Source organism: Panthera uncia, chromosome D4 (genome assembly GCF_023721935.1).
Source record: "Panthera uncia isolate 11264 chromosome D4, Puncia_PCG_1.0, whole genome shotgun sequence".
NCBI classification, from domain to species: Eukaryota; Metazoa; Chordata; class Mammalia; order Carnivora; family Felidae; genus Panthera; species Panthera uncia.
In genome coordinates this window covers 41,679,751-41,698,082 of record NC_064807.1, presented here as the reverse complement: position 1 = coordinate 41,698,082, position 18,332 = coordinate 41,679,751, and the positions used below count along the sequence as shown (strand labels likewise).

General features: G+C 39.6%; 1 protein-coding gene across 1 annotated transcript in view; it reads right to left on the bottom strand.

Moving 5' to 3' along the window:
• The window catches only part of SH3GL2 (SH3 domain containing GRB2 like 2, endophilin A1), a 281,525-nt gene that overhangs the window by 38,129 nt on the left and 225,064 nt on the right, over positions 1-18,332 (bottom strand). The window lies entirely within an intron of this gene.

Sequence of the window (18,332 nt, the reverse complement as noted above, 5' to 3'; positions counted from 1 at the left end):
GTCCCCCATGCCCTTCTTCTCGGAGATTTCTCTATAATCCCTGCAACAGTATGCACATGAGCTGTTTCCCTGTGTCTGGTACGCTCAGGTATCTATTTCCTTCAGGCCTGGCTCAGATTCAACAGCTCCTAGTTGTCAAGGAGTTGGGAGAGCCTAACTGTGCCTGGTTGTGCATGAAACTCAGGCACACACATTTTAGAATCATTCTCCAGGCTCTGCTTTCCCCCTTGAGCTGCCCATCAGGGCTAAAGTCTTTGCTACTAGCGTAAAGAACTTTTACTCTAAATCCCAAGCTTCTGGAACATTGCCTCTTCTCCCAGTGACTATTAAACACTATTCCATTTAGTTTTTTGGATTTTGCTCTGATCTGATTGTTCCTTTTTTCAAAGGAAAAAAAATCCAAGTAAGAGAGAGAAAGTTATGCTGAATTTCTCTCGTGGGGCCAGACAAGGGAATACAATAGGAATCTTATATCCTGAAGGAATGCAAGGAATCCCAAAGATGGGCACAGGCGGCCTAAGCTGAGTGCTTTTTATAACAGAAGACACAAGAGCAATGAGAGAATGGATTATGTCCACTTGGTGCAGGCAGGATAAATTAACCTTGACACCAAGGGGGATCTCTAAAGTCATTAAGTTTCTGTAAAAAAGAGTAGGTGAAAAATACTTTAACTCCTCTTACATGTCAATTCTGCAAAATTATAAAATTATAAAACATGAAAAATGTCAAATGTGTAAAAATTAAAAATATTAGTATAAATACCTACAACATTCTGCCATATTCGCTTTATTTTATTGTCATATGTACTTTCATATACATATATGTATAGTATAAATGTGTATATTCCATATACAGATATGTATATATAAATGTGTATATCCCATGTATATATATGTATGTGTATGTGTGTATACATGTGTGTATATGTGTATTATATATGTATATACAAACATATATATACATTCCTGAAGTATTTTAAAGGAATTACAGACATCAGGACACTTCACTTCTAAATACTTAAGCTTTTATATCCCCCAAATAAGAACATTTTGTGATTTAATGGCAATAACATTACTCTTAAAATTAACAATAACTTGAAAATATAATACCCTGTCTCTAAGAAATTACCCCAGTGGTACCAAATATGTATTTTACAGTTGATTTCTTCAAAACAGAATTCAATTAGACCAAGCCAACCATCTGATAAACATTTTGCACTTATCTGTTTCCTCACAGTATCATTTAACTTTTCTTCTATCTCCTCTGTTTTTCTTTACACTGGAAGTTAGATCTAAAGGCCTGATTAGGGGCGCCTGGGTGGCTCAGTCGGTTGAGCGGCCAACTTCGGCTCAGGTCACGATCTCACGGCTCGTGAGTTCAAGCCCCGCGTCAGGCTCTGTGCTGACAGCTCAGAGCCTGGAGCCTGCTTCATATTCTGGGTCTCCCTCTCTCTCTCTCTGCCCTCTCCTGCTCACGCTGTCTCTCTCTGTCTCTCAAAAATAAATAAAATAAACATTAAAATAAATAAATAAATAAAGGCTTGACTAGTTTTAGGTTCAAGAATTCTAGTAAGAAGCCTTCGTAGCTGATGCTGTATAATTGCAACAAACAGGAGGCAGATAATGTCTGGTTGTGCTATCTGGAACATTAAATTTCATCACCCAGTAAAGCACCCAGTAAAATCAGTTTTTCTATAATGCTACATATCTCAAAAACCACTATGCTATACAAAATTACATTCTAAAATCCTTGGGACTTATGGGGAAAATAGGGATAAGGGCACCACATTCAAGGACTTTGTCAGTGACGCATAACAACAAAAAAGAAGTTAGCAATCTATTCAAAACAGTAGTTTTCTATATGTGAAATGGTTAAGAAATACATAAATACGACAGTGCATATGGCACTTTACATTGAAAAAAAGACCTGAAGCTTGCTTGTAGAAGTGGGCATCAGAAGGGTTGTAGCTTGCGGGTTATCATGAAGTGATGGAGGGAGAGTTATCTAAAGTTCCAACACCAGATGTGGATAGTGTGGCTTATCACGCATATGGCGAAATGAGGTAGCTGGTAGATGTTTGAGATGTGTACACTTGTGCATTTTATGTATTCCTTCGTAGCCCCATTCAACTGGGTGCCATTTTCTGCATTTACCTAGTGTTTCTTGTGGGAAGAATCACACACAAATAACTGTGAAAGTGCATTACTCTCCAAGTGTTCCCTAGGGTATCAGTTGCATTGGAAAAAAATCACATTTTGAAACAAGTGTTACATCAGAACTGATAGTACTGGAAATTTGTGTCTTCTTTTTCTTCCTCAGTCTAGCTAGGGGTTCATCAATTTCACCGATCTTGTCAAAGAAAGAGCTGTTGGTTTCAATGAAGTTTTCTATTGCTCTGTTCTCTAGCTCATTTGTTGTGCACTTATCTTTATTATTTCCTTTTTCTACTTATTAAGATTAAATTTTCCCTTTTTATTCTAGCTTTCTAAGGTGGAGGTTTAGATTACCAATTGTAGATTATTTTTGCTTTCTAAGTTTTTAGAATTATATATTTTTCACTGAATAGTACTTTAGATGCACCTCCCAAATTTTGATGTGTTTTCATTATCATTGCGTTAAAAATATAGTCTAAGATTTCCAAATCTGCAAAGATGGAGTAGACATACTTTTCCTTAGTCTTGATTTATGTATGGCTAAGGACCTTGGACATAACATATAATGTAGAAGACTCTGAAAGGTATAGAACAAAAGGCAGGCAGGCTGGGGACCTCAAAACTGATGATAGGTATCTGGATGCTGTAAGTAGGGGCATACTGGGGGTCCTCAGCTCCCACCTCACCCAGGAATAACAGGGAATTACCCCCACCAAATGTCACTGGAGGTCGACTAGGGGACCCAGACTTCAATCCCCTCCTGTTTACAACAAATCATGCCTCCCTTCTCTAAACAGAAAGAAATGGTAAAAGAAGGAATCTTAGGATACCAAGAAGGAAGAAAGAACACTGGGAAGAGCAAAGATATAAGTAAAGAAAACCTTACTTTCCCTCTTGAGTTTTCTAAATTATGCTTGACAGTTGAAGCAAAAATTTTAACATTCTCTGATTTGGCTCTCAGTATACATAGAGAAAGTTTAAATTTAATTTTTACTTAAGACAATTATATTATAAATAGAAGAGCACAAAGGGATGTAAAGTAAGTTTCTTAAAAGTCATTTGTCATTCTAATGGGTAAAGTGTTGACACCAGTAGATTATGTGTCATATAGATTCAGAGATATATAGATAATATGATACCTGATATTACAGTCAATAAAAACAAACTATATAAAGTGATCCACTTAATAACACTGCAGATAATATGTTAAAATGATAAATAAAAGTGGATTTCTAAAATTATTAAAGTAACCCACAGAAAAGCAGGGAAAAGAAAACAGAGAAACTAAAAACAGAAAGAACAAAATATAAAAAATAAATGGTAGACTGAAGGCCTAACAGTAGCTAATGATTTATCTGCAAAATCAATTAAAAGACAGGGAGTGTCTTAAAAAATTGAGGAAATTTTAAAAAATTTTTATGTGCCATTAGGATAAACAAAACCAAACCTTTTTGCATAACTGGTCCTCTAATAGCTAACCCTTTCCATCATCTGTCACCTAAACCCTACTGCTGGGTGCTCTTCTAATAATTCAAATATCATAGCTCCTATGAGCTTAATGCTGCCATTTTACAATGTTCAAAATAAAGCAATGGGGTGAAGCCTATTTATGACAGTTTTTTGGTTTGTTTGTTTCTGTTTTTGTTTTTTTGGAGAGAAAGAGAGAGTGTGAGCAGAGTAGGGGCAGTGAGAAAGAGAGAAAATCTTAAACAGTCTCCACACCCAGCGGGGAGCCCAACACTGGGCTTGATCCCACAACTCTGAGATCATGACCTGAGCCAAAATCAAGAGTTGAACTCTTGACCGACTGAGCCACCCAGGCACCCCCTATTTATGACAGTTTTAAAGAATATATATGAAGAGATAAATAAAATGATGGGACTCAAAATATGCTTATAAAAATGCAAATTTTTTAAAGAAATTGTCTTATATATTTTTTAGCATTATGTTATTGTTAATTTTTCTCTAACTGTGGTCACAAAATATGCTGTGTAATATTTCAGTCTTTTGAAATATAATGTACCATCATATGGTCTATTTTGCTGGAAGTCCTTACTTATGTGCACTGGAAAGACTGTGTATTCTCAGGGGTTGCAGGTGGTGTTCAGGCAATGCTAGGTCTGTGTGTGGTTCAAGTCTTTTTTATCTGTCCTGAATCTGACTAAGTATTCTATCAATTAGTGAGAAAGGGATGTTAAAATCAGTAATGAGGATTGCTGGTTTTTCTATTTCTCCCTTTATTACATCAGTCATTTCATGTATTATGATATTATTGAATATGTACACGTCCATGATTGTTTTGTCTTATTGATGAATTAATCTTTTTATTACGAAGTGTCCTTCATTATCTCTGATGATCTCTTTGCTTGATGCCTACTTCGTTTGATATCAAAAAGCTGTATCACCAGGGCCCCTGGGTGGCTCAGTTGGTTGAGTGTCCAACTCTTGATTTTGGCTCAGGTCATGATCTCAGGGTCATGAGATCAAGCCCTGGGGCTTTGAACTGGACATGGAGCCTACTTGAGATTCTCTCCCTCCCTCTCTCTCTCTGCCCCTCCCCCACTTGCACTCCTTCACTCTCTCTCTCAAAAAAAAAAAAAAAGCCATGCCACCTTTGTTACAGTTCTGTTTATATGAACATGTTTTTCCTATGCTTTTACCTTTATCAGTTGGTGTCTTTATGTTAAATTGTGTCTTTTGAAATGAGTATATAGTTGAAACTTGATTTTTTATCTATTCTGACAATCTCTCAATTAAGGTGTTTAGTATAGGCACACTTAATGCAATCGGTGATACAGTTCGTTTTAAGTTTGTCATCTTGTTGCTATCTAAAAAGATGTTTTTGTTTCACTATTTTTCATTTCCTCCCTCCTTTTGAATTAATGTAAAATAATCTCTATGAATTCTTCTAATAGCTTTATAGCTATACCTTTTTAAGATACCCTTTATTTATTTTTAAGTTTTTACTATAGATATGACAATAAGCATTCTTAATTTATAGCAGTCTACTTTGAATTAAACAGGTAGTTCTTGGGTTTCATGGGTGGCTCAGTCAGTTAAGTGTCCAACTTCGGCTCAGGTCACGATCCCACCATTTGTGAGTTTGAGCCCCACATCAGGCTCTGTGCTGACAGCTAAGAGCCTGTCGCCTGCTTCAGATTCTGTGTCTCCCTCTCTCTCTGCCCCTCCCCTGCTCATGCTTGCTTTCTCTCTCTGTCTCAAAAATAAACAAACATTAAAAAAATGAATTAAACAGGTAGTTCTCACTTAGCATGGCAGTGCAGGACTATAAAAATGACCATATAAGCTGAAACCATGCAAAGCAATCTTAGTAATCAATGACAAAATTACAATTGTTCAGTGAACTTTAACTAGTTTACCAAAATATTAAAAAGACTCTTATTGATGGCTATAAGATAGGAAAATGAAAAAAAATAATAAATCTAATATTTATTTAGTACAGTGTAGTTTAAAACATCAGAAACATTGAAAATTCAAATGTTTTATTCATTCATAAAAAAACGTTTCAAGGGCAATTTGAACAGGTTTGCCTTCTCCTCCTCAAGTAATCTGTGATACAGAGCAGGCATCGTTTATATGTTGATGAATTGTCATACTCCTTTCTATGTTAGAATCTACTTCCAATACTATGTCCTTTGCTCTTCCAATGTCATGAAATATTTCTGAGAGTTCCTTTAATGTGAAGTTCTTTGCCAGATATATCCATTTCCTCTGGGGTATATTCATCCTTTATGTTGCAAATACTTTCCTTAATTTAGACCCATAGCTTCACCTTCCCTAAGTTCCTCCAGCTGCCTTTTTAGAATCTCTCAAAAAGCAGTGTGGACATTCCCACAGTCAAGGACTCTTCCATGGCTTCATTAGTGTTGGATTCAAATTTCACTGCTAGGGTTATCACTTCTCATTTCTTTGTTATACTTCCATTTTTGTCAGCCAAATTCCTCTTGATTATCCATTTTTGTAAAATGTCATGTGGGTTTATCACTGGGAGGCAAGGAGGTTAACACAACTACCTGCTTTGCTGCCTATATGAACTAAAAAACAGATGTATATTGACCAGACCCTGGCAGATTTTGAAATAAATGACATGACTGATTATTGATCATGATGATGTATGATGTGCATGTCATTTACATAGTTATTTGTTGCCTGGAGTGAATTGTAGATTATTTTGCAACTACTTAGTACACCATGATAATTTTTTTAAATATTTTTGTGGGACTGGTGTTATTTAACTAAATTTTGGAAACTGAAATTTATGCATTTTGGAGCCATGCAAGGGAGGATTGCCTGTATTGTATACTTCATGTAAGAATCTCAGTGTGGACCTTGTCATTCAGCCCCTTAATCCACCTAGCTACCCCAAAGACTGGCTTACCTTTGCGATCTGCACAGAAAGAGCCTCCAATCCTTTTTAGTGCTACCAAGCCTTAGGTTTAGACTGCTTCTTTTGCAAAAGAATTCCCACCACTGCCACTTAGACCACCAATTTCACAATAATTTCATGTTCTCTTCAGTAATAGACAAACTTCTAAGTAGCGCAAGGCTGAAGTATTTAACATTAAATCAATTTAGGTTTGAAATTCTGTTGTTTTTTTTAAAGTAGCAAATGCACATTGAGCATTTGTGTATGTGGCCATTAATCTCTTTGAGATCTCAAAGAGTTATACACTTCATTGTCCCCAGGTCTGATTTATAGACCTCAAAATATAGAAGGTGGGAAATCAATTCTGTAAGTATTCAGGTAATAGAGCACTTGGCTTAATCAGCTATTCAGAAAAGATCTCATCAAAGACAAGAGACATGAACTGGGTCTAAAGAATAATTAGTATTGGGGTACTTGGGTAGCTCAGTTGGTTAAGTGTTCAACTTTGGCTCAGGTCATGATCTCACAGATCTTGAGTTCAAGCCCTGCATTGGGCTCTGTGCTGACAGCTCAGAGCCTGGAGTCAGCTTCAGATTCTGTGTCTCCCTGTCTCTCTGCCCCTCCCCTGTTTGTGCTCTCACTCTCTCAAAAATAAACAAACATAAAAAAAATTTTTTTTAAAGAATAGTTGGAATTTAGAAGAAAAACATAGAGAAAAGTGTTTAAATTATAACGATAAATAAAACACCTATTTGCAGAGGCAACATGGCATGGTTACAGCAAAGACCTGGTAACTCTAGAAAATACAGAATTCTAAGGACCCCAAGTGATAGCTCCCCAGGTGTTTCCAAACACTAGCCACATTTGGGCAGCTACAGTAAAAACATGTTTAACACACGTTCACTGCTTCAATAACTATGAAACAACATTTGGATGTTACCGTATAATTATTTGATTGCTATAAAGCAGATACAGTCCAAAGACCATCAGGCCTATCATTAATACAAAAGACTTTGGACAGAATTGATTCAATGACATGCATCATTTCTGTTTACCAAAAAACAAAATCTAGGGACAACACTCTATTTATGCAAAGGTCTTATATGAAGGCATAGTTTTGGGGTGGGAGGGATTGTTTTCTTGTGGTAGTTTTTGTTTCCTTTTTTTTTTTGCTTGCTCTTAGCACCACCCTGGCAGCTGTGTGGTCTGACTCAATGGGCTTCTTTCTTCAGGTGAACAAGTATCTCTTGCTTATAAACATTTGGCTCCTTCTGTTTCTTGGGACACTTTTCCTTGGGCTTGTCCTTCCTCCCCCTTAAGGATAAGTGTGAGAGACTGAAGAGAAGATGGAGCCCAGGAGGTCCTTCTTCTGCCGGGGAGCTGAGCCTTAGGCCAGCACACTTCAGGCAAGAGAGATCCTCTGAGTCCATGAGCTGGCCAAGTCAGAGCCCAGGTTAGCCCCAGCAGGCCCTCTGCCTCTACTCATCCTCTTCTCCCTCCAGTTCCAGGGGTAAGAGGCTGGGGAAAGGTAGGCTCTGAACTTCCTGGGTCACCTAACTACCTATTAATCTCCTTCCATAAGATGCAACTGTCACAAGGTCTTGTGGAAGTTAAATGTTACAGACTTGCAAACCTTACAGAAATCTTAACCACCATAATTAAATCATTCAAATCTAATTACTCTTCAAGCAATTTAGCATAGTGGGGTAATTGTGAAGTGCTGAAAAACAGCTATGGGTGAAAACAATTCTACCCTAGCCCATGCTAAAATAACTGCAACATGTTAAAATGTTCTCATCATTTGGGAATCACAAAAACTTGTCAACCAATTTATAATTATCCCAGAAACAAGAGTGGATCTTTTGCTAACAGAGGTCCCATTCAGGGATTCTCTATAGCCCATCCATAGGGGTAAGTTGTGTCCTAGCTCCTCACAAAAGACAAAAATGTTCATCACGAAAAGATAACTTCTCCCAAGCTCTCCATTTGATGTCAATCGTCACAGAGATTGGGTTCAAGGGTGTAAACTATCTCTACCAACTTTCTGTTCTTGAATATGCTTACGGACTTGCCTGTATTTGTAGTTTGCTTGTTTGAAACCTAAATTGCCCTCCTAGGTGTTTTGATGGTGGTGATGATGATGACAAGAATGACGACAATGATGTTGATAATAAGCTTATAAGAAAACAAAGCAAAGCAAACAAAAACAAAATAAAAATAAAAATACAACTGAAGGGGTACCTGGGTGGCTCAGGTGGTTATGTGACCTACTCTTGAATTTGGCTCAGGTCATTATCTCAGGGTTCGTGAGTTTGAGCCCCACATTGGGCTCTGTGCTGACAATGAGGAACCTGTTTGGGATTCTCTCTCTCTCTGCCCCGTCGCCCACTCACACTCTCTCTGTCTCTCTAAAAATAAATAACACTAAAAAACAAAAACAAAAACAAAACTCACAACTGGTAACCTGCTTAATCTGTACTGAACGTCATATAGATACACATGGTTGCACGCAGGAAGTTGTTGCAGAGTCACCATATGCACATTCCTCCACAGCTCCCTTTGGCCCTCCCATTCCCAGAGCCCAAAAATCACATGAACTATTGTATAAAAGTGTTGAATTAGAGGTGAGTGGCACTTTGGTCTTCTGTCAGAGCCATCATGGGAGGATGGGCTGTCTTCAGAGAACATCTGGAGGCACAAGTCAAAAAAAAAAAATCTTTGTCTCCAGCCTACTGAAGGGACCTGTCCATCAGGAATCAGTCTTTTCCAGCTCCCTCTGCATAGATAAGCAATTGTTCTCAATCCTGCACCTTTAAAACGTAAAAGACTGTGCTGGGGTAAACTTCCTCAGCTTTTACTGAAATACTTTTTAGAAAATGAGACAAAGCAGAGACTGGACTCAGGTCCCCTTAACCCTGACTGTGAAACCCAGCATTCCATGATAGCAGAAACCCTATGTCCCTTGAGTAGCATATTTGTAGGAATACAGAAGCAGAACTCTTACCAAAGGGAGGACTTGACTACAAAGACTGGTGAAGACCCTACCAAACCAGTCTGTGCCAAGGTGGACCCCAGTGTTGACCTTTTCCCTCATTACAATACTAAAAATCACTTCCAGGAGTGGAGATTTAACATGCTAATGAGACATGCCATGCATGGCAAAGCATGCTCTGTCCACTGTGCCTACATACACAACTTTCTGTGTCTCTCCTTGCCCCTACATGCTTAGAAATAGCTCTTTTCTTTCCTTAGCCTCTTTAAAAACTCTCCTTGGCCTTTGCGGAGTGAGCCTGAAGGACCCTTTTCTTTGTGCTATCTCCCTTGTCCTGGAGCATAAGCCTCAATAAAAGTCTTGCCTGGAATTCCAATTTGGCCCCAGTTAATTTCTTTCCTTCGAGAGCCCAAGGACCGGAGTTGGCAATAAAAGCTTCATGAGGAGTCAGGCTTCAGGGGCAAAGAGAGAGCCAAACCATGTCTTCACCCATTTGCTCATTGATTCATTCATAAACTCACTCATTCACCAAGATTTGTTAATGAACCATCAGTCTAGGTTCTCAGGTTCTAGAGGTACAAAATAAATGTTTGCTTCTCTCTCCCAATTCACAATCTAGCAAGAGATACAGACATGCAAACAATAAATTATAACACATCATAGCAAGAACTGTAGGGAAAAGCTTCTAAGCTACCCCTTCTACTGGTGCACATACTCACCAGATTAGTCAATATGAACCACGTCATGTCTAGACATAATGGCTGAGCAGTACACCTTATGGATAATTTTTTGTGTTTTATGTTTTTCTACATTTCTTATGCTTCCTTAATACCTAAATGAGGAACCTAACTGCAGCTTCCCTTGGACATCCAGTGAAATGAGTGGAAATCCAAGTCTCTCGAAGTTCTTCTTTTCCCAGGTTGGTCACATATCTCAATTCCGCCAAAGTGGCCATTGAGGTGCTCCAACCACCAATGGTGGTACTCTTTTCTTGCCCAATAGAAGGCTTCCTTTGGCAACTGCTACTGATTCTATTTTCATTTTCTGGAACTGATGGGAAAAGTTTCATTTCACACCAATATTTGTGGCTCCTTGTTCGGCTTCAGGACAGGAACATGCCCTGCTAGTATTTTTAGTCTCCTGTCTTAAGAAGTTTTGGTCCAAGATTCCTGGCGTCTATTTGGAAGGTATTTGAACCTAGTTTTACACTAAACATTACTTTTCCCCTCTGACCCTGTGTTAGACTATATTGCTTTGGTTCTCAGCTGGGTATCTACATATTCAAGGCACTCATCCCAGATGCAGGTGAAAGGAGCAAAATTTGTCACCCCAAAATATGTCATTTTGGCATGAGGATTATTTTGAGCTAAAAGCCATGAAAACCTAGCAGATTCAGGAAAAGTTCTTTACTTTCCACTCAACTCCTAAATATATATTGGAAAAAGGTCCTGCACCAGGAAGAGAGCTACTGCCAGAGATGATCTTGCATAACAGGGCAACCTTTGTTTTCCAAATATCTCCTCTCAAAAGGCCTTCCTCCCTGTTGTATTCCCAGACTCCTACCATTGTCCTATTTTTATGGGGCTCCTAGACTATGAAATTTGTTTTTCTCCTGATAAACGGTCTTATATCAACTTAATTATAAGACCAACCATAGAATCTAGAAGGAAAGAAGGGCAATTTTTTTCTACCCTTACACACGCATTAATTCTGGTCTCCCTACATTGTTTAAAAGTCTTAATCCAGCTATCAAAGGACCTGACTACGTATCTATCAATCAATCATGCAAATAATCCCTTTTTTTTTTTTTCAACGTTTTTTATTTATTTTTGGGACAGAGAGAGACAGAGCATGAACGGGGGAGGGTCAGAGAGAGAGGGAGACACAGAATCGGAAACAGGCTCCAGGCTCCGAGCCATCAGCCCAGAGCCCGACGCGGGGCTCGAACTCACGGACCACGAGATCGTGACCTGACTGAAGTCGGACGCTTAACCGACTGCGCCACCCAGGCGCCCCTTCTTTTTTTTTTTTTTTTTTTTTTATCTTCTCTTTCTCATCATAGAAAAAAATATTCCTTCACATCCTAGAGTTCCCATGGTAGGAATTTAGCTTAGCTTCTTTCCCTTACAGTTACAACAAGTAGGTGTTTGCAGATGTCCCATCCTTCTGGGTCCAAAGCAGCTTGAGAAGAAAACTGAATCCACATAATTCCCTATATTTGTGGCATTCTTCATTCCAACAAACTGCCTAGAAACTCTTAGTATCCGTTGCAACTTTTCAGAGTGAAGGAAACTTTTTTACGTATTCTCTATTTTTATACCAGAATGCCTTAGAACATTTAAAATTGCACAAGGGAAAAGGGGAAGGGAAAATAATAACTGAGTTATTTATTTACTACACATGCAAATAGACCCTCACAACATACTGGGTAACTCAATTACATTTCATCTGATTATCCAACACATGTTAAATCTACAATCAATGTCAGCAAGTTGGAAATGCTCTTAATAGGAGAGAGGGGTGAGTCTGTTTTTCTTCTGTGGTAAATTGTGGCAAAGCCCGTGGGGAATGAAGTGTTCCCTGAACCTCATCCCAGTGCAAAGGGGCATCTTTCAGGCTTTTCACAATTCTAGTAGTAACTATTACAAAATCTTACAGGAATTCTTACAGTCATCAGGAGGTGCTGAGAACCAGCAAGGTCAAAACCAAATTTGGGTCTTTTTATCAATGGACAACTCATAAGCATCTGCTCTGCCTCTGGTATATTACTAAAGCCTAAAAGGTTACAGGATACAAACAAAAATTGACCCTCAAGCCATCTCATGGGAGACATATATTCACATTATTGTCAAGAGAAAGAGCTTCATGGAGTCACTCACACATAGAAAGCCCCTAACAAACACTGGCTTGGTTATTAGCTCTGTGCTGCAGTAGAGTCACATGAGGTTTTAAATATGAGGCAGCACTGAAACCGTCTGTCAGAAGGGACCATGTAAGGTTCTTCCAGAGGAGGTGCTTGGAGCCAAGCATTGGAAGATCAGTATGGAGTCTTCAGGGGAAAAGGAAAGAGCATTAAGGGCAGAAGGAACACCATAGAGAAAGGCTTGAATTCACATCTCGATCTTATTTAAGAACTCCAAGTGTAGCCAGTGTCAATAGAAGATAGGGCCACAATTATGGGTTGGGAGAAGGTGCAAAGGTAGAGGTAAATTGGCCCAGATCAGGAAGGACTTAAGGCTCAGGGCTTAGTCTGTAGACAATGGGGGGGGGCAATATTTTAGGGGGAAAGTGATGTGATCAAAGTTGTAATTTAGAAAGATCACTGTGGGGTAAAAAAAAAAATAAAAAAAGGATATGATTGGTGAGGGGCAGGGATGCAGTTAGGAGGCTCCTGTAGTGGGATGGGGGAGGTCTGTGCAGGAGGGGCCTAAAACAGGCAGTGAAGGGCAGAGAAGGGGAGAGATCAGGAAGCATCTAAAAGACAGGCATTTTCATTGTGAATTACTATGCTATTATTCTTTCCAAGCTATTGAGTGTAGTTTTTAATGAGGTTCATTTCTACAAGCTGCAAGTTCTTTGGAAAATGTTTAAAAAAGACTGGATTTTGCCCTTTCTTCCTACTACTGTGTTATGGGTACCTGGGGAGGTCTACCCTGTTAGACCTTGCAGGCACCACTTGCTGGCAGCTCCCTGAATTACAGGCACAGGACCTGAAAGTATTATATTCAGCTCTGACCAAGGCTTTCTGCCAGCCCATCTTGAGATCATGACAAATGCCACACTGAGATTCCACTGCACTTTTTCGGAGCTAACAGAATATATTCTTTCTTGGGTTATAGAAATGAACATTTAAAAAGTGCTAGCCTCGGCTAACAAAATGAAATGCCGCATTCCAGGTAAAAGAGTAGAAAGAGAATGGGGGAAGAGGGCGTGGAATAGAGACCACTAAGGGTAAGACTTCTGGTGTTATATCTTACAGATTATCCAAACCTGGCAAACAGACTGCTGTCAATCATAAAATAATGAGGGAAGCCCCCATGCTGTCGTCCTGTTACCTGAAATCAGAGCTCCTCACTGTTACCAGCAGCATAAATAACAGTTGTTGGGTGCTCGGCTTGGTGTTAAGAGTATAAGAGTTGAAGGCAGAAGATTGGTTTGGTCTTGATTTAAACTGCATCATCAGAAAAGAAAGAGAAAAATGAGATGCTGGATTTGGCCAAACTCTCTCTTATACACCTTTCATATTGTCAATCCATCATAAATCCCAGAAATGTCATCTTTAAAATCTTTCAAATACTTCCTAATTTGACCACTCTGTGCCACCTCTGTTGTTGCCACCATGGCCTGGCCACCAGACCCTCTGTCCTAGACTCTGCAGTAACCACATGGCTGGTCTCTCTGCTCCCATGGCGTCTCATCACACTGAGAAGAAACTCTCATTCCTTCCCAGGCCCTCCCAGGCCCTCCGGGTCCCTCCCCTGCTGCTTTGCCTATCTATCTCCCACACCTACCCTTCACAACCCTGCTCCAGCCCCTTTGGCCCCTTTTTCAATCCCTTGCACACACCAGGCACTCTCCAGCACTGGGGTCTCTGTACTTGTTGAACCCTCTATCTAGAATGTTCATCCCTCCATGGCATGTACCTGGAACAGCACCCTCCCCCTCTCTCTAACCCTTTAGCATGCTTTATTTATTTTTTTCCATGAGGGTTTTTTTTTCCCCTGATATTTTGTTATGCATTTGTTTATTTGTTTATCTCTTTCCCTGGACTGTAAATTCTATGAGGTCAAGGATTTAATCTGTTTTATTTACTGCTGTGTTCCTGTAACCAGAATAATGCCAGACACATGGTAGTTTATCAAATATTTATTAAATGTATGAAAGACTGGATGACTGAATGAATGAAACACTACCCTCACTTCCTAACCCAGACTCATCCCACCCCTTCCCCAGTGCTGAAATAACATTTACCTTTACTCTTACAACATATCAAAATCCCTATAGGCCAACCTGGACTAAGTGATTTCCCACAAAGTGAGGGGATAGAGCAGGCTTTGGAGCTGGTGAATGGTTAGTACATTTTCATGACACCAGATTATGTTCTTCAGACCTCTTCAGCTACTGTCAAGAACTCAACAGCTGTGTCAACTCTGCCTAAGGAGGGGAGTTTAGAGTGCATCATTTTAGCAATAAAGTTCAGAAGATTAAGTGAAGGTATGTCGTAGCTCTGAATGACCTAGATATGTTCTATGGTGCACTATGAAAACAAAATATCAGTTCAGATAACTAATGCATGAGTTCAGTCTTTTGATCCAGAAAGTCAAAACCAGTACCTCCTTGAGGGAAAATAAAAATAAAAGCAAGCTTAGTTCTAAAGGAATCAACCAATCTCAAAAGGGAACTTTAGTCAAAGGCCAGAGTGCCCTCTACTGGCTACTGACAATTAACAAAACCAAGGGGGGATATTACAAAGAGGAAGCAGCTTTATATTTAAATTTATAAATGAGACTATTAAAAAATATTTCAGTCTCTTCAAAGAAAATGGGCTGTGACTATAATAGAGAGTAAGTCTTATTAAGTCCCTGTTTTCAGGGGCTTGAAGAATACTATGAGGAACTGAAAGTTGGGATTACAACAGGGTAGTGTAAATGATATAATCTAGAACACAAGATGTGTATATAGTCCATCATGCAGTGGTGTGGGGGTGATGCCTGAGCCAAGGTTTGTAAAGGGATAGAGTTAGCCAGGTGAAGGGTATAGTGTGTACATGCAGAATTATACTCTAAATGACAATCCACAGATGCAAGAGCATAAAAGTGAGAGAGAAGACATTTAAGGACTACAGGAATTCAGAGCAGTGAAAATTATTGGTTGTCTATTGGTTGCCTATTCACCAGCAAGCCTCATCTGTTTCCCTCTGCTGGTCTGCATTCATGTGGTGGCAAAAAGTACCAGATATAGACATTTCTAACTTCTCTAATGGCTAGACACGGCCATGTGACCCAATCCTAGTCAATGAGATGAAAGGGATCATGTGACCAGAGATATCATTTCTTTCATGATAAAAGAGGAAACTCCCAGGAAGAGAGCATGGTGCTCTCAATCTGCTTGTTGAAGCTGTCTTGTAGAAGTGTGACAATTGGAACTATAGCAACTATCTGGTGGTTATGAATGGCAACATCACCAGCACAGTGAGGATGACATTACAGGGCTGCAAGCCACCCTTTGGACCACACATCTCTGGACTTCTTATTATGAGAGAAAAAATAATCCTTATGACTTAAGCCACTTTTGGTTACATACTCTGTTATTTATAGCCAAAGCATGCTCATTGATATAATCCTTATTCTGTGATTTGAGCAATAGCGGAAGGTGTTTCAAAGGCTATAACACAATGAAATTTGCATTTCAGAAAGATCAAGCTAATAACAAGCAAATAATTAATAGAAGAGAGCAAGATGAAGGGCCAGAAGGCCAACTGGGATACTTGTAAAATTCAAGTATGAATGGGAGAGGAAGGCGAAGATTAGGGCCTGACCACTGGAACTGCTAAGAATGGAATATAAGGGAGGTTTTTATTTATTTATTTATTTATTTATTTTATTTTATTTTATTTTATTTTATTTTTATTTTATTTTTTTTAATATATGAAATTTATTGTCAAATTGGTTTCCATACAACACCCAGTGCTCATCCCAAAAGGTGCCCTCCTCAATACCCATCACCCACCCTCCCCTCCCTCCCACCCCCCATCAACCCTCAGTTTGTTCTCAGTTTTTAAGAGTCTCTTATGCTTTGGCTCTCTCCCACTCTAACCTCTTTTTTTTTTTTCCTTCCCTTCCTCCATGGGTTTCTGTTAAGTTTCTCAGGATCCACATAAGAGTGAAACCATATGGTATCTGTCTTTCTCTGTATGGCTTATTTCACTTAGCATCACACTCTCCAGTTCCATCCACGTTGCTACAAAAGGCCATATTTCATTCTTTCTCATTGCCACGTAGTATTCCATTGTGTATATAAACCACAATTTCTTTATCCATTCATCAGTTGATGGACATTTAGGCTTAAGGGAGGTTTTTAAAAAATATTTAGAAAGTAGGGGTGCCTGGGTGGCTCCATCGGTTAAGCGTCCAACTTCGGCTCCAGTCATGATCTCGCGGTTTGTGGGTTCAAGCCCCACGTCAGGCTCTGTGCTGACAGCTCGGGGCCTGGAGCCTGCATTGGATTCTATGTCTCTTGGCCCTCCTCTGCTCATGCTGTCTCTCTCTCTCAATAATAAATGTTAAAAAAAAATTAAAAAAAATATTTAGAAAGTAAAATGGATAAGATATGGTCATTCATGGGGAGAGCTAGAAGATGAGATGAGGGGAGAAGTCAAGAGTGAATCCCAACTTTGGGGCTTGGATAATAAAGTGGGTGCACAGGTCACTCTTTGATATGTAGAATTTGGGAGAAGGAACACATCAAAGATGGGATGGAAGTGATGAACTCTTCCGGTTTGAGGAAGCAAGTAGAGTCCAGGAAGCCGCTGAATTTTATATGTGGAGCTCAGAAAATGTGGATTTAAGATAAAGATTTTCAACATATTTACATGGACATCGTAAATGAAGCCATGGAAATAGAGCTGGTCACTCTTTTCGGAACATATATAGAGCAAGGGAGACAAGAGAAGAGGGTCAGGGCAGGGCCTTGTGATTACCAACATTCCAGGACATATAGGAAGAAAAACCACATTGATTCCAAGAAACAGCAAAGGGAGAAAGCAAAGAGAATGAATGTCACCAAATGGCAAAGAAACTGAAAGATTCCAGAAGGCAACTTCCTATTGCAGAGGACATAAGTAAAATAGGTCAGAAAAGGACACCTTTGGTAACCTTAACCAGAGTGGTTTCGTGGAATGCTGAGTGAAGAAGCCAGAGTCAGCAGAGTGGAAGGGATGAAATGGATGTGATCCAAAGAGACTTTTATTTCAAGAAGATGCCGTGAAAAGAAGGAGAGAGATAGAAGGATGGTTAGGGAAGGCGTGTGGCCAAGGAAGGGAAGCTTTTCAATATGAGGGAGGTGTGAATGTGCGTCCATATTGAGGGGGGAGGAACCAGCAGAGGAGATGCAGCAGAGTTATGAGACAGGGGAATGCAATGATAATTGAAGGGGTGAGGTCCTTGAGGTTTGGGAGGGGGAGGGGAGTTGAGGGGCAGAAATTTTGCAAACCAATTTAGATCATAGTTCCTTCTAAAGCAAATTAACTCTTTGGTGAAAAATGTAATCCCAACCAATATTGGTGCTCCCCCACCTCCCAAAAATCATATAAGGATCCTAGCACAGCATCAAAATATCTGGATGGCCTCTCTGGTTAATGACAGTGATTAGCAGAGAGCACAGAGATGCTCACTCTTCAGCCCTACGGGGCCCAATCTGCTTTGAAGACAACTCTGAGCCCATAGGCTGGGGGTCAACATCCTTAGATTTATCACAAAGACAAACCAGCATTCCCCACACACTGCCACTGAGTCCCCATTACTGGTGGGGATTTCCCTCTCCTCTCCATCTCCAGGCTCTTTTAGAAATGATTCTCTTTTCTTTTCTCGTATTTATAGGCTATCCCTTCTCTACCTTCTCTGGGTATCTGCAGAGAACAGGACTTCCTGCAACCTCTGTTTTTCACCTTGCCACAAACCACCTCTGAGGTAAAGGATGATGCAGGTGGGGATAGGTGAGGAGCACAGAACAAGCACAAATTAATATTACAGTAAATTATTCTGTCACAGGGGGTAGAATCCAAAATTCAAGTGCAGAAATG